This window comes from Daphnia magna, linkage group LG7 (genome assembly GCF_020631705.1).
Source record: "Daphnia magna isolate NIES linkage group LG7, ASM2063170v1.1, whole genome shotgun sequence".
NCBI classification, from domain to species: domain Eukaryota; kingdom Metazoa; phylum Arthropoda; class Branchiopoda; order Diplostraca; family Daphniidae; genus Daphnia; species Daphnia magna.
Genome location: NC_059188.1, coordinates 8609007 through 8628151, shown reverse-complemented (window position 1 = coordinate 8628151; position 19145 = coordinate 8609007). Strand labels below are relative to the sequence as shown.

Below are 19145 nucleotides of genomic sequence, written 5' to 3'. Positions count from 1 at the left end.
GACTATTCGGAATCAGAGAACGATACCTCGCCTCTGACTTAAAAATCACCCCTTGGTAAGCCACTACTTCGGGTTGAGGTGGTTTAAACTCTCCCATCACCGTGAGAAACAATAGGAGCGGGAAGGTCAACAGGAATGTTTTTCTGGCCGCCCGGATCCTCGCGGAACGACGGAGGCCTCCGCCTACCTCTTCAGCGGATGGTGTAGCTTGCTGAGGGATGGTTGATTACAACGACGGAGGCCGCTCTGGTGGTTGGACCGGCGCCCGATTTCCAGTGGGGGCGAGTCCTGCTGAGGGGTCTCTTCATCGCCGGAGCTCAAGGGACTTGTAGTTTGCACCTGGGGCCTAGGGCTCACACAATTGATGAAGGGCTTCATGCGCTCCACATGTACAATTTCGGACTTGGGGACCTGCCAAGTCTGATCTCGTAGTTGCTAGGGGTGGTTTGGCGTATGATCGTGTAGGGACCAAACCAGCGATGTAGAAGCTTTTCCGACTTCCCGATCTTCCGGACTGGTTTGTAAATCAACACCTCCTCACCCGGCAGGTAAGTCGGGGGTTCTCGGCGTCCCCCATCGTACCGAGTCTTTTGTTTTCTGTGTACAGCAGCACTGAGCCTCTGTACATCTTGACGCGCTCGGTGTAACCTTCCTAGGGCCCATTCCGTGGGGTCTTGGTCGCGAGGAGGAACAAGATTCGGGTCGGAATTTAAGGCTCTGTCGACAGGAAGAATGGGCTCCCTCCCATGAGGTAGAAAGGGGTCTTCCCGGGCTCGCCTGGTATTTGGTAGTGTAAAGGTAACGTATGGTAAGGATTCATCCCAATCCCGGTGATCCGCACTTACATACACATATCGCTGAGTATGATCCAGGCGTTTGACCAAACTCATTCGCCTGAGGTACGCCGTGCCGTAGGTGGGCAGTATGCTTGGTTTCCCATCGCCAGTAGTACCTTTCGTGTCACCACCGGCCATAAAACAGCGTCCTTGATCGGTTGTCAACTGACGAGGGCTCCGTGACGCAATAACACTTTTCACTAAAAAAGTCGGCCACTCTGCGGGAAGTCAGCTCTCGGCAGAGCCTTAGTCTCCGCCCACTTTGTAACGTAGTCCACGGCAACAACGATGTTGGTGTTACCAGTTTTGGACTGAGGGAAAGGGCCTAGAATGTCCATTCCCAGTCTCTCGAAGGGATGCTCACTCTGCTGGATCTCCCATGTATCCAGCCGGACGCTGTATATCGGTTTGCGCGACTGACACTCGCGGCACTTCCGCACGAATTCACGAATGTCATTTTCCCATACCCGGCCAGTAATACCGAGCTTGCACCTTGTGGAGGGTCCGTGTTAACCCTAAATGTCCCGGCAGTAATGTCATGGTGGCAGGCACGCATCACTTCCTCTCGGAATGACTGAGGGATACACAATCGTAAAGGAGAGGCCATCCTCTCTTTCTTGCGCTCGAAATAGCATTCCATCTCTCGAGACGGAATTGGGGATATCGCTTCCCCTCTTCCAGTTCAGAAAATGCGCGATCCACTCGGCTTTTGGGCACTCTTGACTTTTGGTCTCTAGGTCGATACTCAGAGCGGCAAACATGCACTGTAATTCCTCAGGAAGCTCCAGAGTTGCGTCAGCTGGGTAACGAGACAGTGCATCGGCGTCCGAGTGTAATCGCCCGTTTCGGTCCGCGATACGCAGTAAAAACTCCTGGAGTTGGAGACTCCAACGGGCTAGGCATCCCGCTAGATCTTTCTTCGTTAGCAGCGCAAAAGGCGGTGGTGTCGGTCACCACCAGAGTCTCCATTCCCCAGATGTAACTGCGGAACTTCTTCACAGCCCACACTAGAGCCAAGCACTCTTGGACAGGAGTCGACTCGCATACGCGAGTGGCCTCTCAACATTGTCGACGCGTTGCAATAGTACAGCCCCTAGGCCGTAATCACACGCGTCGGGGTGAATTTCAAATGGCTTATTAAAGTCGGGATAGGCTAGAGTGGCCGTTCGGGCCAGGGCTTGCTTCAAGGCGAAAAACTCGTCTCTTGTGGTGCTCCCATACAAAAACCCCCCCTTTCTTAAACATGTCCGTCAGGGGTTTGGCAGACTGCGCGAACTGAGGGAAATCTGCGGTAATACGAACACAGCCCCCACAAAGCTACGCACGCATTTCAGTCTTTCACTGGGCTTTCTGAACGAGGTGGGGGTAGGGATATTGACGACGGCATTTATTTTCGGGGTCTGGGCGAATACCCAACCCACTGATTACATGAACCTGAGCCTTGATCTCGCCCGCCCCGAACTGGCACTTCCCAACTAACTTGATCTTCAACCCCGCTCCTTGTAGGGTAGACAAAAACTTGACGGACTCGGCTCAAATGCTCGTCAACCCCAGCCGCGTAAATAATAATGTCGTCCAGGTAGACGAGGCAGACTGTCCACCTGAGACCGGTAAGCACTAAATCCGTCATCCGTAGGAAAGTGCCTGGGGCCGTGGCCAAAACCAAACGGCATCACTAAGAACTGGTCAAGACCGTCCGGCGTCACAAAAGCCGTTCTTTTTCTTTATCGGCCTCGTGGAGGGTACGTTGCCAGTACCCGCTCTCGAGGTCGATTTTACTAAAAACACAAGCATTCCCCAGACGAGATAACGTTTCCTCTATTCTCGGTAAGGTATATACGTCCTTCACCGAGATGGCGTTCAACCGCCGATAATCCATGCAAAACCTCCAGCTCCCATCTTTTTTTTTCATCAAAACGACCGGGAAGCCCAGGGGCTCACTGGAGCGCTCGATTACTCCTTTTTGGCATCATCGTCCACCTGCTCCTGCACTATCACCCTCTCTTTCCATGCGCTTTTGTACGGCGGTTGGTGCACTGGTGCAGCAGCTCCGGTGTTGATTCGATGCACTGCTTTTCGGCACATCCCTAGCTCACCATCTTTAAGGGCGAAACAGGCGCCAAACTCGAGCATTCTATTAGCTTCTCAGCGTCTGCGGCGGGGAGGTCAGTCGAGACTTGCTTTCTAAAAGCTTCGCGGGAGATGACACCCGGTTGCGACGGCCCAGGGCGGGCTTCCTCTGACATGTGCATGACAGCCGCACCCTCTCTTTGCGGTGCCGCTTCTTCAATGGGAACTACTGATGAATCAACGATTTCTATCTGACCCAACACCGTGCCCTCCCGTAAATACGTCTTACTATATGCCCAGTTTACGATAAGCACGCAATCCAGTAGAGGGTCAGCCGACACTAGCACCTTCCCAGTGGTGATTCCCTTAACTCGTGAGTGGTGCTCGGAGGGCTCAATCAACCAGGTTGCTTTGCCCAAATTCGCCGGTTCAATCTCAGCCGGAACTATGGCCCGGGGAGAGAGCATTCTAGCCTATCTTCGGGCTTGCTTTGTGTTCTTCTTCATCAGCCAACTCCTCCACTATACTTCCTAGCAACAACTCCGGGCGCTCTGCATCGTAGTTTATTTGCAGCCTTTTAAACTGACTAAGGAAATCATTTCCCAGCAGCAGCTCGATGCCCCTCATCTCGAGTACTAGTACTCGACCGCTGGCCTCTTTTCCCTGGTGTTGGATTTCTAACTCCATGGCACCTAGTGGGGGGCCTTTTGCCCATTCACCATTACCACTGACGGCCCGTCCCACTCCACCCGGTCCCTCTGTAGCTTACGCTGCAACTTCGGGGGACGCGACTGACACTACGGCGCCAGTAAGTCGATTACGGCCCGAATATCCCCCCTTGACAGGTTACGGTTTCGGTAATTAAACGTGAGGAATTTATGAGTAGAACCGTGGGTTCCTCAGCTTCATCTTCATCGGTCGAGACCATTCCGACACTAACCCCGTCACTGTCTCGGGCCTCGCGACTCTCGACTTTCTTCTCGCGAGTTGCCCCAGCGGTCCGCGACGCGTCCCTTCTGTCTTCCTTCCGGTTCCCCTTCCGGTCATCCGGCGAGTCGTCTCGTCCTCCCTCCGCCCGTTGGCGCGCCGGTTCCTTCCTTTTGTCATTCACCTTTTCCGCCATACAAAAACGAGCTATGTGGCCTGCCTTCCCACACCTATGGCAAATTGGTTTCCCGTCTGCTGTACGAGACGCAAACGAAACCGAGCTCTGAGGGGACCTCACCCCCTCCCGCTTAGTGGTAGGGGGTTCAGCCTTCAGCTCAAGCACTAAATCGCGTAACTCATCCCTCGCATCCTTCTGAGGCGGCGCCCCTCCCTTCGCAGCACCTAGGACGCTAATGGCCCAGTCAGGTCGATTAGCCAATTCTGAGGCTTCCGAGTGCAATTTCAGAGCTGCCAAAAATTCTGCGGACGTTTTAGGGCTAACAATCCAAATCTTCTCAACAAGGGTGGGTTTCAGCCCCCAAAAAGGTAATCAAATTTCGCCTCTTCGGTCATCCCCGGGTCTACCTTACGACATAAATCGATTACGTCATAAAAGTACTCGATTCCCGACTCCTCAATGCCTGCTTGCGCTGGCGTAACCGAGCTTCTTGGTAACGAATATAATGCTGCGACTGAAATTCCGTTAGAAACCTTTTGTGCGGCCCGCGTCCTGTGCCGGCCCCCCCCCCCCCGGCGCCGCGGCCCCCGCGGGGATAGTCCTTCCCAATGGGCGGGAGCGCCTGAACAAAGGAACCATTTACGGGCTGCCCCGTCTAAATGCATTCCAAAATTTTCCCGCTTTTTCATTGTTTCAACGGGTTGTAGTGAGCGGTACTTTCGTAACGGCCCAGCCAATCGGCGGCATCCTCGTCCTTTTTCCCGGAAGAAAATTGGGGGAGCACGGTATTTCAGCTGCGGTGCGGGTGCTCGTTGGGCCATTGCTAAAAGGGGTACAGAGGAAGGGAACACTCGAAGCGCTAGAAAAATCGCTACTTGACTCTCTCTCTGTCGTCACCGAAGTCTCTCCCGGCGAATCTCCCGATAAGACACTCAGGCCTCTCCCACCCTGGGAACTTAATCTACCAGGGTCTTCGCTAGAGCATCTTCCCCTCTGATTGTCTCGGCTCTAACCAAATCTCACGCAAATCCCCGAGTCCCACTGAAGGGATTCAGCGTTGAATGTACCTTCTACCCCGCTCTCAGGCAAGCTCGCGTCTACTAGCGGACTCACTACCTGGAGCGAGTGGGTACGTCGATGCCCGCACTCTTTCCACTACCTCCTCAGAGGTACTCGCAGGTTCTACCACCGTTTGCTCCCCAATCCCACTATCCCGGAGCCTCTGTTGCGCTCGCAACCTCTGATAATTACAAACAACCTGGGTCTGACCACCTACACCTCCGATCGGATTCTGGGATTCAGCTCCAAGATTTGAAGCTAAATGGCCGATCGAGGGTGAAGTCTGAGTCCCTGCGTCCACGCAAGCTCCCGCCAGGACCTCCGGCCTAACCCCCAACTCACTCCCTTGCCTTCCTCGCTCGCTAGCTTCCCTTTCAGGTGATGCTGCGATCCCTCTTATACTTTTACTTTGCCTAGGTTGACCAAAATTCATCTACCCCCTTAAACGGAAATCGTACGACTCTCAAGGTTCCCCCCGTACACCTATTTTACCCACAGACCAAGGTCTTCACAGGTAGTGAGGGAAAACAGAGGGGTAAGAAGTTCGGCCGGGACTGTGGTCCTATGCCCAAGCAATTTAAGGTAACGGTACCCGCTGGTCGCACTTCCCAAGGACCTCTCAACAGTACCCGTCTCCTAGTTCCTTACTCCACTATTACCTTCACAAACGAAAACCCTGTTTAGTCTTACCTTACTCTAGCAGGCAGGTGTACCCTGCATCTCCACCATGTCACGAGCGATCACGGGGTAACACTATTTATTAAGGGGTTTTGATCAACACTCACAAGTACACAAGATGGAATAGAAGAGAGTAACACCAAGACAGAAAAACTAACTACACTTAGCAAAGAGAATGAAAATAACTCACGACTAACACAAGACTGCTAGCCTACTCAAGTCCCCCCGGGTTTTTCATCGTTCGGCTCTTCCGTCCATTCAAGGCTAAGCGATTGGAGGAAGTAACATGACCATTTCTGACGGATGGCGAGTCTCTCCGTTACATCCATGACGGAGGGTGAGAACGGGCGTCGAAGCTCTCTCTCTCACGCCACTCTCGTATTTCTTGAGCTAGCAAGAAACCATTCGCTACACTATACTACACTACACTATACTATACTATACTATACTATATTATACTTTACTATACTATACTATACTATACTATACTATACTATACTATACTATACTATACTATACTATACTATACTACTATAGTGATGTGACGTTAGTGGATTTTCGAAACGTTAGCGTTATCCAATACGTTAACGGAGCTTCACTTTTTGCCGTTTAGTTAACGCGTTAATTAACGCGTTAATTTTTTTGCTCCGTTAACGTGAATTTTACGTTATTTTTTAAGTTATTTTTTAAAAAATAGTTCATAAAAGTATAAGAAAATGTAAACCACGGTGTTGATTAGTTTTATTGCAGTTCTCAGTTAAGAATATTTAATTTTCAAATTTAATTTGGTGAATAAAAAAAAAATCAAATATTATAATTAGATGATGATAAATTATTTAAAAAACAAGGGACGCAAAATATCGTGGTGAATAGGACTTCTTTTATGCAAACTCGCAGGAACGAATGGGACAAATTGCCCTTCTTCGCCTTCTGAAATTTCTGTTTCACTCATTTAGTCATTTCTTACAAAAAAAGAGAACAAAATTACTTGTTTGTACGTCTATCAATTTTGTTAAAACCACGTTTTTCTAATTTGTAGCAGACTACACACATGACACAACTCAGCCTTTTTTAAAGCAGAGTAATAAATTTTTTTTTGAAAACACTGTATTTTTAAGCTTAAAAAATGAAATAACGTCAAAAATAACGTCTACTAATTTTCAAAACGTTAAGTTATTGCGTTAAATTAACGGACCTAAAAAACGTCCGTTAACGTAATTTTTACGTTATCCGTTAAAGTTAACGTCACATCACTACTATACTATAATACTATACTATACTATACTATACCGAAGAGCTTGCGGCCTCCTTCTCTCAATCATCCACGGCATTCGTTGTACCATCCAACTCCCCTCCAATCTCCCAGGAGGAGCTTTCTAATGCTATCACCTCTCTGAATCTAAAATCTGCTCCTGGAGCCGATGGCCTTTCCACTGCTATCATTTGTGCAATCTCTAATCAGATAATTGGTCAGCTTCTATTCATCATGAATGCATGTTTCTCTCTTTCTCACTTTCCTAGCTGTTGGAAGGTTGCCAAGGTGACCATTATCGGTAAACCTAACAAACCCGCTTACGACACTCTGAATAGCTTTCGACCAATTAGCCTAGTCAACACATTTGCTAAGATCCTTGAAAAGCTCATTTTAAATAGACTCCTTTGGCATGCGTCGATCTCTCAATGGTTGAGCCCGAACCAACATGGATTCACTCAAGGCAGATCAACTGAAACGGCTGCTCACTTCTTGATTTCTTTTTGTGACGAAGGCAGAGACGCTAAATGTGTCACAGCATGTGCATTTCTTGACATTAAAAGCGCTTTCGACGCTGCTTGGCACCCTGCTATTATCTCTGCACTTGCTGTCCGCAACTGCCCAAGATATTTCGTCCAGCTAGTCTTTGACTATCTCTCCAACCGCACGGCTATCCTCTCGCTTGAAGGCTCGACCTCCTCCTTTCACGTTGATCTTGGCTGTCCTCAAGGTGGAGTCCTCTCTCCATTTCTGTGGTCGGTTCTTGTTGATGATGTCCTGCGCCTCAAATTTTCATTTCCGTACCGGATTGGTGGATACGCTGACGATCTGAATGTGGCCACATATCATAAAGACCCTAGCATTGCCACCCGAAATTTGCAGACCATGTGTGACGAGGTGTCGAACTGGTGTCTAACCAGCAAACTCTCCTTCAATGCGACAAAAACGGTGTTTATGATTATGTGCAAAAGATTTTTTGACTGGTCTCATCTCAGCATCTCTATAAATGGCATGCTTATCCCCCCATCTGTAGAGACACTCTTTCTGGGTCTAACAATTGACTGCCGCCTCAAATGGAACTCCCACATTGCCAATAAAATTGCTGCAGCTAAACGTGCATTCTTCACACTGAGATCCGGTCTGAAATCCACCTGGGGATATGACAAAAAGCGTCTAAAATTTCTGTATCACTCTGCGGTTGAGCCTATCTTGCTGTACGGCTGCTCCGTCTGGGCCCCTTTTCTTAACACTAGAAAAGGCGTTAAGCAGCTACGCACCTTCCAGCGCTCTATTGCGCTTTCATTGGCCAGCTCTTTCAAAACTGTCTCTGCGGAGGCATGTTTTATTCTAACAAATATCCTTCCGATTGATTTACGTATACAAGAGATCACCCATCTCCGATTCAGCTCCGGACGTGCAGGATGCTTTTCTGCTCTTTCACTAAAGTGGCTTACGAGCAAACTTCCACCCTTTTCTCCGCTGCTCAAAGGTGATTCTAACCACCGCCACTTTAATCTCTACTGGCCTCCATGGGCCCCTCCTTTATATCCGACACTGACAAGCGAGATCTGCAGATTACTCCCAACTAAGGATTCTGTTCTTAGAATTTTTGTTGCTACCTCTCGGTGCGGCGACTCTTTCAACTGTTGCATTATCTCCACATGGCATAATAACGTAATGAAAGTGACCAACGGCCCACTTTCGGCTGATAGCTTACACCATGCCAGTCAACTCACTGTCCTTCACGCTTTGATCCAGGCCAGCCATGTTGTGGAGAGCGGATGGCAGGTTGAAATCTTTGCCCAGCACATTTCTTCTTTTGCGTTTACTCGCTACGGTGTTCACCTCTCTGAAGTTGAGCGGCTTTGTGTCGACGCCATTGCCCCCTACCGAGATAATTTACGCCTCTTCGTCTGCCAGCCCTCCTCTGCTGAGGGCATCCAACTTGCATTAGCCGGCTGCGACATTCCTAGCTCTGGCCTGAATGTCCTCCCACAACTTCTTATCTCCAAAACTTCTTAGAACTTCTTTCTTCCAACTCTAGAAATAGACAAATTGGCCACTAAAGATGTTTTTTTTTCACTAAAAAGTTTTTTTTCTTCTGTTTTGGTCATTTTAAAAATTTGTATGTAATTGTATTTTTGAAATTTTTGAATCTGTAGCAGATGACAGTAGTTGATTGTTTTTCCAGTGTTGTGACTTAAGATATATAATTTTGTAATTTATAGTTTTCATGAATTATTCTTAACTGACTTTATTTGCTTGTTATTTATTTTAATTTATTTTTTTTTATTTTGAAGTTTATTTATAATTTATTATTTGAAAATGAAGTTATTGAATGTAAATTTTATATATATAGATTTTAAAATATAACATGCAACAACGATTAATTTCATGTTGCAGACGACATATTATATACTTTGTATTTCATTCATTTTTTAAAGTTTGTAGTGTGTACATCTGTGTATTGGATTACACATATTTTGAAGGTAATTGTTCGTTGTTAATATTTTGGTAATAGAGTAGTGGTATTAGAGTAGTTTTTTTTTTAATTTATTTTTTTATTATTTGACTAATTTAATTACTTAACTTAATTATACATTACTTTATAAAGTTATTATTAACTCAATAGATTTACTTTACCTTACTGATTAGCAGAAATGTTACTTTTTACTTAACTTAAATGTGTTAATTTTACTTAATATTAAGAGTATTTAACCTAATTAGTTAACTTAACTTTACTATTTTACTTTATTACTTTACTATTCCATTACTTTACCCACCCAAAACCCTATTCCCCCTATTTCGCCTTGCATAGCTCGGGCTTGGTCCCGCTTAGTTACTTAAGTATAGTTAAGTTAAGTTATTTTAGTTTACTATTTTACTTTATTACTTTACTATTACATTACTTTACCCACCCAAAACCCCTATTTTGCCTCGCATAGCTCCGGCTTGGTCCCGTTTAGTTACTTAAGTATAGTTAAGTTAAGTTATTTTAGTTAAGTAAATATGGTCGGGTAAAATAGACTTTTACCCAAGTTTCTTTCACGTATATCTCTAGTTCTCTACAAATCGGATTGTTTCTTATTACTGTGCGTTCTGAAGAACTTGTATAATACCCACGGTTAGTGTTTAAGTTATTGAACATTCTTAAAATACGTAATGGCATAAACTAATAACTTGGCATATCCTCTGATTCAATGACAAGAATGTCGGCAAGACAGAACCTTGGACAGACAGTTAAAAATAAAGGAGTAAGAGGCGAATAAGAATAAAGGAAAAAAGTATTTTGTATTTGTGTTTGTATTTTATTTTATTTGGTATTTGAGGTTTTGGGAGAAAAAATGTATTTTGAAGGACGAGTATTTTAAAATACAGCATTTGTATTTTTAAAATTTCTCTTTACAAAAGTGAGTTTGATAGCAAACAAATGTGACTATTAAAGACAAGTAAATAGTGAATATAAAAAAAAATTCAGACAAAGAAAGAACAGTGAAGTGAAAATTAAATATACGCAATGCCTCTGCTAGAGTTGAAAGATAAAGGTAAGTAATCATTTAATACTGTTTTTACATATACGTTGTTTTAAAATCATGTATATTTATTAGAAGCATTGGCTTAGTTGAAGCGGGTTTGACTGATAATACAAAGGTCAGAAGTTCGAATCCTTATTCAGCTTTTTTTTCCTTTTTTTTATTATTATTATTTTTTAGTTTCTACACTAGAACTACACTTCGACAAATTTCCCGTTGTAACGGAAGAAGATTTTTTGTCCCTGTGTTCGATTGCTGGTACTATAACCATGGTCTAAGATTTGGGAGGTCCCCGAACTGTCGTCTGCTAGCTGTTTCGTCTGCTATTTTTGCGGACAAATTTTGGGGCACTCGCTAGGGGCGCTGACTGTCCGGATCAGTCATAACATTTCCCTCCAAAACGTTGTGAACAATAGGGAAAATAGTCGCTTTTGAGTTTTTCTACGCTGTTTTATTGATGATTAAAATTACAAAACAAAAAAAGAAACTTGAATCAATTCCTCTTTGTATTTCAAACGTTAATATACATTAATACAAATTATTTTACCATTTTAGACAGTTTGCGCAGCTTAAGGTTAGGGGTGGCCAATGTTTTTCCCTTTTTTAAATGGTATATGAAATATGAGATTTTCCAATTGTTTTAGATTAACTTACAACTATTTTATCTAAACTTTGAAGGATGCTCGTTATATTGCGTCAGTTGCTTCGCACTCGGCGAACCTCACTATTCGTCAACTTAAACCCCAAGATTGTGGGTCTTACATCTGCGAAGCGAAGCGCGGGGTGCAATAATTCAAAGTTCCATTGGTCAAGGTAATAACAGGATGAAACGACTCATAAATCGTCAAAGATGACCAGATGTTCGTAACTGTATCTCTGTAATGCAGCGTGGAACATTCCCGTCTTGCTGAAACATTTCTCTTTTTCTTTCGTTCGCATAGAAGGGAAAAGTTAAACAGATTATATCTTATTGCCCCAGAGAAAAAAAATCATCTACGGAACGTGTTCCACTGATTAATAAAAGGACTGAAACGTTTACAATTACACCCAGGCCCCATTCACCATTTTTTAAGCATCATCAAAAGAATCAATTTATTAATTGAATGGCTTCTTTCGTGGTGTTGACTTGAGGCATGAATGGTAATATTTGCTGTATTCTACAACACGTAGAGTAAACATTCTCCGCCGACAGCGGTGTCTTGGAGAAAGTGTTGGAGAAAGTTAAAATCTCCGGGCTGTGTCTTCTGACTTAAAAAGTCTTCAAAAACGTAATAGCTTCTAGGTGTCTGCCATCTATAAACATAGCCTTTAGCCAGAAATGGAAAATACCTTTTGTTTCACCAACAACAACAAAAATATGTTGCCATAAGACATAGAGAAGGTCGCAATCTTCTTTTTTGTCTACATTTTTTTCCCTCGCAGCTTCAACGTTGAATCAGGCTAGAATCCCTTGCAGCAACTTTTACACCTTTGTTAAAAATGGATATATTTAATAAATATTGACGAATTCTATTTATAATGAATTCTGCACTAGAGAGAAGACAAACGTGTTTAATATAATGAAATAGGCAATGTTGCGAAAGGCGCAAATTTCAAAAAATTTTGAATTTCAATCATAAATTTAACGTATAAATAATTGCCAAATCTAGATGAATTAGGTATTTAAGGATAGGGAATTCAATTAAGCTTAAATGAAATCAATTTCTGGACACATTGATTGGTAATTTTATAGATAACGAACGAAAAACCCCAATTTTTACTATACCCCCGATAGGCGAGGGGCCTCCTATACTAGCGAACCTGGCGGGGAATCTTGGGACCCTTTACTGAACACCCGCAGGTCTTGGGGATAGCCGAGAGTGTACCTTTCCTATTATATCGTGCTATAACATTAACCGCAACTATCCTAGAAGGCCGTGAACGCAACGATAATTATGGAAGCCTACCAGATTTCACCAACGAATCAGATTCAGAGCTAACAATGTCTGGGACTGGGGTCGATATATCTTTGAAGGTATCTGTATTTTAGATTATCCCATGCATTTTGTGTGCACTAATTTTTTTATTTCTAGGATTATTACCCTATTCGTGACATCATTCAAGGAAACGGTTGGGATAAAAGCCGCGTAGATACTTTATTATGCCGCTTAAGTATCGTTCACACGAGAGCTCTTTTCTGCGTATTGCGTACAACGTATTACGTTCTTCGTTTACGTCTTTCCTACGTAAATTTCATTTCGTTTTTTACGAACCAAAATTTAAGTTAAAATCTTCGTAGTCTGTTCACACTACAGCACTCTGCACTTACGTAAGTCGGTTTTTAACGTTAATTCAAACTTTCCCTTTCTACTTATAGATGTAGTGTTTGTCAATTTGAGTCCTAGTTAATAATATCAACATCAAAGAATAGAATAGAATAGCAGAATTTGAAAATTGAGATAACAGAAGTAAACAGTGGCGAGATTTAAGGTATAAGAACAGACTATAAACAGTAATAATACTGTAACAGTATGTTGTATTGACGATTCACAAGACTAAGACTGACTGCTGATACACGACTACAGGGGACAATATATGGGGGGGGGGAAACACTGACGTCACACGTCCGGTAGCATTGCATACCGGATCACATAACGTGGTCATTGGCCACGTGACATCCCCCCCTCTAGCTGCATTCTTCCCCGAATGCATTACTAAAAAAAACAAACATTACAAAAAAGACATACCGAAAGAAAACCGGGAACATTGCTACATGATATAGGACAAATGACCCCCCCCAAAAAAAAAAACACCATCCTTTTTCGGCGGTACTCCACCGTCGCGCACGTCGCTTCTTAGCTTCTTCTTCCACGAACTCCTCCACTATCCGTAGGCGTTCCCGAAGGTCGGCCCTATTAACGTCTCCTTTTCTCCCGCGGCACCACTGGATGCTGAACACAGCCACATTGGCCATAAACAACGCTGCTCCCACACCCCATAGCTCGGATGGGTATGTATGACGTTCCACCGCTCGTTTTTCCCTCTCCGAGTCGTCTACTGAGTCGTCTACCGACCGCAGTTGAGTAGGTGGGAAAAGTTCCCCCATCCGCGGTCCCAGTAGTCCTAGCAGAAGTAGAAGAGCCCCCACTGCCACCTGCGGCATTTGTCCGTATCGTACCGGTGGCATCCGGACTCGTGTCGATCGACGCACCTGATCGTCCACCCTTTCATTTCGAGCTTCTTGCACCTCCTCGTCCAGGGGTATAGTCTCTCTAGTTTCAGCCTCTTGGTCACGGATGTCCTTTCCCCTGGCCTCTATTGTCTGCTCTGCTGCCGTACACAGTCCTAGTTGGTCTCCTGGCCACGAAAAATAGTCGCCGTATTCCACTAACACTTCTCGGATCTTTTCTCTGTCTGTCGGCATTAATCCTTCTCCAATCCTGCTGTCAAATTTGTGCTCCCGACGCGCTTTCTTCTCTGCCCCTGCTGTCGCGACGGCTACTGGCGTTTCTCCCTCCTTGATTTCGGTCACTGGCTCGATTATTCCTAATCCCATCCCCTCTTCGATCCATTGTTTGTGGTCCGATAAGTGGGTTATCGCCATCTGTCCGATTGTTCCCACGCCGCTAACTAGGACCTTACCCGTCGACACCCTTTTCGTCCTCTGCAATGCCTGGGATGGTTCCACCAGTGCAACTTCGCCAAACCCATTCAAATCTAGTGGTTGAGTTGCGACCACTTTCCTCGATCGGGGTGGGACCCAGCATCCATCCCGGACTACTAGTTTCGGTGCTTCCTCCGTCATCTCTTCCACCAGTGCTCCCATGGCAGTGTTTCCAATGAAGATCTCCGGTAGCGCCCCAATCTTCATCCGCGTTCCCAGTTTTTCCAACATGTCCTTCCCCAGAAGTAAGTCGATGTCGCCGTCCAGAACCAAAGCCTCCCCCTCGACGGTCATCCTCCCATCTGATACTGACAGCATTGCGGCTCCTCCCGGTTGAATCTCCTTGCCGTCAACTGATACTAGACGATTTGCGCGCCATGGTGTCACTGTTATCCCTAGTTCTCTTACTAATTTGGGCGAACACACGGACACTCCCGCCCCTGTATCTATCACGGCAGCCACCCGTTTTCCCCAGCACCACACATCCAGTACTACCATCCTCTGGATGTCGATTTTCAGAATTGGCCATGCTAGCACCTCCGGGTCTACATGCTGTGTCCCTACTAGACCAATTACTTGCCTACCCTCTCCAGCGAATCGCACCTGCGTTCCTGTTGTGGTGCCCCTCCTTCTCGCTGGGAGCTCGGGCAGTCGCGACGTACCGATACTGTTGACTCTCCGCTCTTTCTCCTTTCTGTGCGGCTGCCCCTGATGCGTTCCTTAATGCAACGGCTCCCATCAGTCCCTCTAGCAATTTTTCTATTCGATTCATTCTCTCACTTCCCGCCGTTGGTGTTTGTTTTCCGACCACGCCCATCGCCCATTCCTCGTGTCTTGCTCGGGAAGTCATTTCCTGATACCGCTTAATTTCTTGAAGGAATTCGTCACATGAGTTGGGTTTCAAACTCCAGAGTTTCTCTAGTAAACTTGGCTTGAGTCCTCTCCATAGGTGCGCCAATTTCGTAGCTTCGGACATATTCGGGTCCACTCTGCGGCATAAATCCAGGATGTCGTAAAAATACTTGATCGTGGATTCCTCGATTCCTTGTTTGCGTTCTCTTAGTTTCGCTTCATTGAATCGATTCTGATTGACTGGCTTGAATTGCTCCAACAGCTGTGTTTTAACTCCTGGTACAATTGGCGGTCCTGCAACATCCTCCCATTCGGCTGCTAGTTGTCCCGCGGCCTCTTTGTATGAGTACCACTTCTGCGCTGCCCCGGACAGCGACAGCTCCACGTGGTCACGAAGTTCTTCATCTCCCCATCGATTATATCTCCTGATTCTTTCGTATCGATGCATCCACTGCACGACGTCTTCCCCGTCCTTCCCCCCCAAGGTGGGTGGGGATTGGAATTTTATCTGTGCGGCCATCGCGTGCCTTGCGCCTACTTGCTGTTGAGCTGCTCTGAATCCCCGGGTATAGCTACTGATATTCGATGATCTTCTTCTCAAATCCGTGAAATCCCACTCTGGCTGTTCTTCTCCGTGTTCTCCCGATCCTTCTTCCTCTTCGGCGTCCTCCCACCGCTCAGTTTCCTCCTCACTGAATGTGAGATGATACTCCTGCCGAACGGATGCCGGTCGCTGCTCCTGTTGGAGTTCGTTAGCCCCGTCCTCTATTTCTCCTCGCTCTTCAGTTCCGCTTTCCCTCAGCGGTCGACTGCGCGTCCTCGCCCGCCCCCAACTACCCCATGCCACGAACCGTCCCCGAGCGTCCCGGATTCTCTCCCCGCTCCTTACGTCCTCCTCTCCTATCATCTACTTCCCGCAATCCTCGAACCGCTTGTTTCTTGCCGAACTCTTCGGCTCCCGGTTCACTTCTCCGCTTCTTGCCGAACTCTTCGGCTCCCGGTTCACTTCTCCGCTTCTTGCTGAAAACTTCGGCTCACGGATCACTGCCCCGATTCTTGCCGAACACTTCGGCTCACGGTCCACTGCCCCGATTCTTGCCGACAACTTCGGCTCACGGTTCACTGCCCCGATTCTTGCCGAACACTTCGGCTCACGGTTCACTGCCCCGATTCTTGCCGAACACTTCGGCTCACGGTCCCTTCTCCGCTTCTTGCCGAACTCTTCGGCTCACGGTTCACTTCCCCGATTCTTGCCAAACACTTCGGCTCACGGTTTCCGCTATCCACGTTCCCTCAATGTACCCGTCTGCCCAACCTTAGCCCTTTTCACCGTTTTCCCCCCGGCGTCTCTCCTTCGTTATGCTTCCCCCAATTGCCCTACGGTCGGAGCCATGACCCCGTACCCCAACAATTTAAGGTGCTAAAACCAGTTGGGTCGTCGATTCTCAGGGGTCCCTGACAGCCACCGCCTCCGCAGCACAGAATCGAACAGAAACACAACCACAAAAGAGACTTACCGGAGGTTCTGCATCTCCACCATGTAACAGTATGTTGTATTGACGGTTCACAAGACTAAGACTGACTGCTGATACACGACTACGGGGGACTATATATGGGGGGGGGGGGAACACTGACGTCACACGTCCGGTAGCATTGCATACCGGATCACATAACGTGGTCATTGACCACGTGACAATACAAAAAAAAAAAGAATGAAGACAAGCGTATTAGATTTTGACTACGTAGTGCGTAAAACGTTCAAAAATCTTATGTAAAAATGAGATCAATCTCATTTTTACGTAGTTACGTTTTGACTTCGTTTTCACTCCGTTTTGAGTTAACGAATTACGTTCTACGTAGAGCGTTTTGTGTGAACACTTAGCCGTTTCTACAAACGCAATTTATAACGCAAAAACGCAATACGTATTACGTAAGACTGTACGTAAGACTGTCGTGTGAACTTACCTTTAGATGCCAAGGACGTGGAACTCAGTAAAAAAGATCGTTCTGCTATTAACATTGCAGTCGAAAAATGGCTTTACAAGCATAAGGGGATGTAAGTAAGGTTTTCGTGTACCGATTTTATCTCCATGTTTTTAATTTGATAAACATTATTAACAGGAATGGTATGCCCAAGCCCGCTGAATTCGACATAGTTGCTCAATCGGTTGTAGCACATTTTCCCATAGCCAAGGATGCTTCTAGCACTGACGATAACATCATTTACTCTTCATGGTATGACGTAAATTCAAACGTTGTACGTTTAGTCAATTACGTCAGGGATCGCAGATCAAACAATAAGAATAACGGTGCCGTTGTACGGATCTGTAATAAAAGTTACGTAGTTGAAAACCATATTTTTGACTCGGCGCTGATTACTTGAAACTGGTTTACTACCGAAAGGTACTGGCGCGACAAGTGAAAAAAAAAATTAAAACAGTTTGCGTATATGTCGCGCCAATAACTATCGGTAGCACAGAATCCCAGTTATTCATGGTCGAGAATAAACCTATTGAAGTATAAATTTTTTTACGTTATTTTTTTTTTGTGTATAGACAAACTAAAAATTCAGATGATGAAGTCGACATGAGTTTAGTAGAAAAAGAAAGATGATGCAAGAGATGCAGTTTCATCTTGACACGCTCGAATGCCGTAGAAAATGGATAATCCACAAGAAACCTACAGTGACAGATATTCTTAAAAGATTCCCCTGATTCACGTCGCTAAAGGGGGCGGTAATAAATAATAATTTTGTACCTCAAAATTATTTTAGTGATCATTCGGGCTCGGTACCGATTACCTAGATCCAGGCTTACTACCACATGGTACTGGAACAGCACATACACTTTTTTAAGCCGTTTTGTTCAACTTACCGCCAGCACCTTCCGGTAGTAAGCCGGTTTTAAATTATCGGGCCGATCCCTGGTGTTTATTTACAAAATATTTAAGTTTTTCTGATTGTAAATAGGTTGATTGGGATCTGAGATTTGTTGAAGGGTGGCAAACAGACAAATTTACGGAAAGATGGAAAAAAGTAGAAGAAACTTTGGCAATGGAGATATTTTAAAAACACCGGAGAATTTCTTGAGTCGTTTAGAGAGCTTACGATGGATCTACTAGATTCTTATGAGAACCCCCTCTTCGAACTTGGTAAACATTTAATAAATAATATATACATACATCTATTTATTGACATCAATTTAGTACAATTTTAGATTCGGCAAACGACAGGAAACTTGTCATATTCTTATCTCTTCCCATTCTTTTCCCACCTCGCCCATCTAGGTCCTCGAAAGGTTCGTCACTTCCGAATGTTAAAAATATTTCTCAAACACTTGTTCACCGATTCCCGGTAAGTCAAAATTGAAATAAAAATTAACTGACAAGAAATAAAAAATTTGCCTTTATTGCCTTAGGATGGAACTAACCTATCTGAAGCTTTGCAACAGTGTGAATCCGACGGAACGATCCAACTCGGATTAATTACTATTGGAAATCGCCGTTACATCAAAGCGGATCTTATCCCAATCAAAATTTATACTCCGTCGGCTGCTGAATCAGTTTCAATTTTGTTTGCTGTTTATTATATTTTTAATTTAAGTTTTCCCGACAATCTTAACCTAGTGTATAAATTTATGAAAAATATGATGGATTATGGGAGGGAGAAAGAGGCTTTGCCCAACACATAAAGAAAGAGAATCTGTAAATCTTTAGTCATTAAAGATTTTTCTTTGAAAATTCTCCAAGTTTTATCCCAGTCGGAATAAAACTATGCTCGACAAATAAAATACAAGTGTTTTGTTTCCAATTTCAGCCCCTTGAGCTTGTTATATATTCTATGATAAGTAACTAATATTTTACATGCTTGCACAAATCTATTGAATTAAATAAGTTTTATAAAATAACTATCAAATAAATGCAATATCATTATGATTAAATAAATGTTGTGTGATAACAATTAAATCAATTTTATCTAATGAAAATTAAATTAATTTCATCTAATAACAATTAAATATAGTTTATCTAATAACAATTAAATCTATTTTATCTAATAATTATAACATTTATTTTATGTAAAAACAATTAAATAATTAAGCCTTATGAAATACTACAGTAT

The 19145-nt window shown here is 44.7% G+C and overlaps 1 pseudogene; it reads left to right on the top strand.

Moving 5' to 3' along the window:
- The first annotated feature begins 10517 nt into the window (after window positions 1–10517).
- Window positions 10518–18717, top strand: LOC116926857 (annotated as a pseudogene).
- Window positions 18718–19145: the final 428 nt, after the last annotated feature.